A 5627-nucleotide genomic window follows, 5' to 3' on the forward strand; every position below is an offset into this window, starting at 1 on the left:
TTCTAGAGAGAGGGGAAAAAAGAGCCAAAGAGGTTCACTTTCTCACGCAACACAAGGGTAGGTACTGTTCCTTTCTGCTCCCCCAAATTACTGTATGGAGTTTTATTATTCTTGCCTGATCGGCCTAAATAAAAGGGACTAATGTAAATAAATAACCATGGGGGCCCCCAAGAGACTGGATCAAAAGGGGACCTACTTTTGAGGTGGGGGGATGACTGGATTAATGGGGGCCCAGCAGTGCGCGGAATCCAAGTGTTAGACTCAACTTACCAGAGAGCCCCCCGCCCAGTGAACAATGTGGAGACGGTGATCGATGCAAAAAGCAAGAGGATTTTTTAATTTGATTCAGCATGCTGGGGTCACCCTGCACATGGGGAGAGAACGACCATGCGCAGTGGGGCCTTTCCCAGCCGCAGGGACCTCCCTGTGGTCTGAGGAATGTAATTTAGCCCCTCCCTTCCGGGAGGGGCCAGTGTTCCACAACCTTTCCAGCGGTCCTGAGTTAACCCTTTCACTAGCTTTTGGAGGGAACATCTCGATGACCATGCCTCTTGGCTGGGACTTCCAGGGGCTTTTGTGTCCGTACCCCGATGCCATTGTCCCAGGATAGTTTTGGTAGTCTTCATTTGAGCTTGTTTCATTGGCTGTGGCAGAAGACCTGGTTCTAACCAAACTCCCAGAATTAGAGCCCCCGTAGGCCAGCAGGGGACCTTGGGTGGTGTGATGCCCCAGGAACTGTAAGAGCCATCACTGTCCCCCCCCCCCCCCAGCCCCGTGAGGTTGCGAGGCTCCAATGTAGACTGGTCACAGCAGCTGACGTGAAGGTTGTACATACATGGAGAGCTGCTCAGACTCTTTGTGGCTGACTCAACTTCCTTGAAGAGGCTGATCCTGTTAGACTGACGTCGCCTCATGCACGCACAGATAGCCTCTGCCACCAGTGAGTTCAGATGGCGAGGCTGCCACTGGACCAAGCACACAGTAGCACCAGATGCACTTGAACAATAACTCCTGGCTTTACCCACCTAAAGAAACAAAGGAGCCCTCTCAACAGAATATCAGACAAGAGATAGGAGTAGGTCTGTGAGAAGTCTCAGACAGGGGGCACGGTCGACACCAGTGTTAAGGACTTAGGAGCTTGACAAATGACTGGCCAAAGTTTCAGGAGACACTCTGGTAGACACTCTGGTATCTGGGGTGGCGGTTACAGTCTGTTAGAACTGTTGCTAGAGGTAGGGAGCCAAGCCACACTGGCTAGGAGGGGGCAAGAAGGGTCTGTATGTGGGGTAAAACAGACCTAGAGAGAGTCCCCTCCTCGAGATGCAGGACTCCTGCGGGGGTGGGGGGGTGGGGGAGTGTTATGGACTCGGGCCACCCATTTCTGCTAGGTTGACCTCAATCCCACAGAGGCTCAGCCTCTGCCACCAACTAGTGAGTCCAGGGGCAGGCCTGCTGTAACTGCCCACAGTTGCGTCAATCTGGTTACCTGGAAGGGAAGCTGAGGATGTATGAAAAGACGGCAAAAAAAGACAGAGACTAAAACAGCACCAGCTGCTCAAAGTCTTGAGGTTTAATGGGGGAACTCAGTATTTTAAGGTTTCAGGCAAGACCCTTTCCCCAAATTCCAGGGTGTGTTCCGGGGAACTGGTCTGGCTGTTCGCTGGGCGTTGGCTCCACTGCTGGGGCGGCTGGGCAGGTCACCTGCTTAATTCAGGAATTCGTAGACCTAGAGGAACAATGAACTTCACCTTTACTAGGAGTACTCCACCTTAGGTGGAGGGGTAGTGGCTAGCACAGGAATTCCCGCTCAGAGGCTGGGAGAGGAACTTCACCTTGGTCAATGTCAAGTTCCTGCCAGGTGGCATGACACCCCAATAAGTCTCTCTACAGCCTGCCTCAGGTTTAGACACAAAACCAGGAGGCCGAGGGGCAAATGATATCACCAGTGGTCTAGGCAAGAGCAAACCCTTGTTGGATACAAGATGAGACTCCAAGGAGAGGATCTTCACCAAGCACCACAGAGACTCAGCTCCCAGGGGAGGGAGTGGTGGCAGGGGCTGGGGGGCATGGCTATGGAGGGACTGAGGTTGGAGAGCTGGCAGAGGACTGGGACCAGCCACCTGACAGAGCAGTTTGGCTTCTTGGACCCCTGGTCTTTTCTGCCCCAAGTCATTTGTGCTGGAAGGTCCTTGGAGGTACAGAGTGACTTCTGAGCTATGAGGCTGGCTAGGGGCAGGGCCAGCCTCCCTATGAACTTGGAACTTAACTTGTCCTTCCTTTGTCATGGGCAACTCCAGAGGCCAGGTGGTTGGGGGGAGGGGCAAGGGGCTGGGGGTCGGGCAGGGCTAGCTTGGGGCCAGGAAGAAGAGGGCTCTGGAGGAGGAGCCCGCCTTTCCTCTGGCCTTGTGGGTACTTGTGGAAAGGAAGGCCTGCACGGGCCCCTCCATGCGGCTTGTCCTAAGCTGCCTGGCACTCAGCACACTGTGGGACTCACAGACTTGGGACTGTGCTGGGTCTAGTTCCCAAGCTGTTTCTCTCCAGCCCCGTTCCAGAAAAGCTCTGGGGAGAATTGGAGGTGGGACCTAGCGGCTAAGCCTTTTCTTCATTTAGGGTGTCAGGAAGTCTTTTAGTGTCCAGGAATATTTCAATAGCACAACCTAAGCAAAGGTGGCCACATCTCACTATGGGTGGGGGAACACCCTTTTTTTTTTTTTTTTGGACAGGAAGTCTAATTCCAATTAGACTTTTCCAGATCCATTGGAATAACAGCAGCAGAAGACTCCTTGGCAGGACTAGGTGGAACTAAATTGCAGACTGTGGCAAGCTTGCAGAGATCCGGAAGTGCCTACAATACAGGCTTGGGAGAAAGAGCCTCCCCCCCCCCCCCCCCCGTGGCAGGAAATCAATAAAGCAAAGCTGATTCTATGAGTTGATAAGCAAGAGGCCCTCGGCCCACCATCCTTGAACTCTGCCTGTTGCCAGGAAGTAAGTTGTGTAGCAAATACTCAGAAGCTTGGGAGAGGAGAGAGGAGACAGTCACCGAGGCCCTGCGTACCTACTGTGCCCCAGGCCCGGGCACAGGAGAGCCATTGCTTCCTCTGTTCTGTCCCGCGTCACAGCCCGTACTCTGGACTGTACTCTTATCCCCAGTAGGCAGTCTGGAAACCAAGGAGCCCGCCCTCCCAGGGCCCTTGCTGAGGACACACACACACACACCTTGAAAAGGAGGTGTCAGAAACCGGGTCATGTTAGACCACCTCTTAGGAGATGCCCATTTTTCTTCCCGCCAAACACCACCCCCTTTCACTCTGGGGGTTTCCAAGCCCCTTGCTTCCTCAGCAATTCCCTTTGGCGTGTGGCTTCTTTTGCAGATTGTCCTTGCTTTCAACTTTAGCAGGAATGGGGTTCCCGCCAGGGAGGCTTTTCTGTACGTTCCTGGACAGAGAGAGTGGCTTCGCATCCCAGGGGGTCTGCCACAGCCGGCTCCCCTGGACCGGTCTCCTGCCTCCTCTAGATCAATACCGTGCATCTCAGTCTGACCAGCTGGGCCAGGAGATGTCAGGGGACAGTTACTTACCCTACCAGCTAACTGGGAGAGGGCCAGAGAAGGCACGGGGCGGGCGGTGGTCGTCCCTTTCCACTCGCTCTCAGCAGGTGCTGGCCTTGGGAGTATATCTTCAGCCTAAGAGGGAACTTCCACAGGGGTTGCAGGCTCAGCTGGCACATTAGCTGAGGACCTCAGCCGGAAAAATCCCAAGCTGAGCTGAGACAACATTTCCAGGTTGGATGGTCGGAGTGGGAAAGGGAGAGGGATGAGGGAGGGGCAAGGCATCAGGTGTGGTTAGGTGGGAGCCTGCTCCAGCCAGATCATCCCTTCTGTGAATTAACGAGAGGCATTCATTAATTCCTGAAAGTTTTGATCTCCAAGGGTCTTCCTCTGAGAATCTCTCACTGTTACTGCAGCGAGCAATCTTTTTGCCTCTGAACGGAGAGCTTTGAAATGGAGCGGAACCACATGGAAGCCCACCCCACCCCTACCTCAGTTGAGAGGTGCAATAGTTGCTGGGTTCATCGCACATTCCGAGCAAACAATTCCCAATGAGGGAGTGGCACCCCAGACCGGAACTTCCTTCCTTCTAGGTGATCCCTCTCACCTATTTATTTTTCCAAGATTGACGGCAGGGAGCTGGCCCTGGCTCAGTGAGTTGGGGTCCATGGCTTAGTGGTTGGTAATCTGTGTGGATGGATACCAGGGTGCCACTGGGAGCTGAAGGCCTGGAGGGCAGCCATGGTCTGAGAGCAGAAGCTAGAGGGCTCCACTCTTGGGAGAACTCTCAAATCTTCACACTTCAGGCCCTTGGGGCTGCAAACAAGGGTTTGGGATGCCTTGGGGGAAGTGCTCAGGGCCCTGGAGCTCCCGATGGGGGTCAGTAGAAAGGTTCAGGTTGGAGGTGTCCAAAAGGGGCAGCTAGGTGCTGTCACTTGCCAGCAAATAACAAGTGACTACTGTCAGCCATAGAGGGACTACAATGCTGCATCTCGGCTGCCACCTTCCTAGGGTAAAGAGAGTTAGTTCTTAAGGTGGCTCCTCTGGGATCAGTGAGGTAGCTCTCGGCTGGAAGCCATGGATGTCTATCATGTGGTTCTCCAGAGCTGGTGTCGCCTGCCTCAGCATATTGGCTATGCCCACAGAAACTCTTAGGGTAGCCAGACGGGGCAGCCAACAGACAAACCAACCTCTGGAGAAACTTAAGTTACACAGATGAAGGGTCCAGAATCACGTTTGGTGATGATATTTTTCTGAGCATTTTTGGCAACACCTTTTTAATGAAAAGAAATCAACACTTCTTGGGCTCTACTGAGAGACGCCTAGACTCCAGAAGCAGAACTGACCAACGGGTAACAAAGTGCACAGTGGGCAAGCCTTGCCTGGCACAGGCCCTAGAGGTGGGACTCTCGGGACTCAAGGGACAGATCTGGCGATGCGGAGCCAAAGCTCCGGAGCTCCGCTACACCTTCCTGGGCGCCCACCGCTGCTGAACCCAGAAACTTTCTCTCACCAATGACTTGTAAGAAGATTTTTGAGGTCAGGCCAAGTGAGACCCCACACGGGCAGAGGGTCTGTAGGGACTTAGCTGAGGTGACAGAGGGAAGGCAGGAGACACTGTCCCAAGGCTCCCTGGCAGTGTAGGATAAGCCCAAGGACCTAGGCGCTCAGAGACTGAGGGTGGGGAACAGGCAGAGAGGTAGGTGTCTTCCCCATGGCTAGGCAGGCAAAAGTCAAGAGCAGCAGCAAGAGCGTAAAGCACAGCTCCACCCCGCCGCCCCGCCGCCCCGTTCCCTGGCCGCTGCCCACCGCCGCTCGCCTATCCTTTATTCTCAGTTTTGCATGTCCCTCACTCTCTCTGGGCTCCAGCCATCTGTGCTGTCCCCAACTGCTTCATCACAACCTGGCCATCATCCAGACCTCTGTTCCACTCTGTTCTAATGACACTCCCTGGGAAACATGTTCTCTGACCCTCCAGGCCAGGCAGCTGGGGTCAGGCAGGGGACATGCAGGAAGCAGTTTTTTCCATGGTTTTTTTTTTGTTGTTGTTTTGTTTTGTTTTGTTTTTTTGTTTTAATAA

This window comes from Apodemus sylvaticus, chromosome 19 (genome assembly GCF_947179515.1).
Source record: "Apodemus sylvaticus chromosome 19, mApoSyl1.1, whole genome shotgun sequence".
In the NCBI taxonomy this organism is placed as follows: Eukaryota; Metazoa; Chordata; class Mammalia; order Rodentia; family Muridae; genus Apodemus; species Apodemus sylvaticus.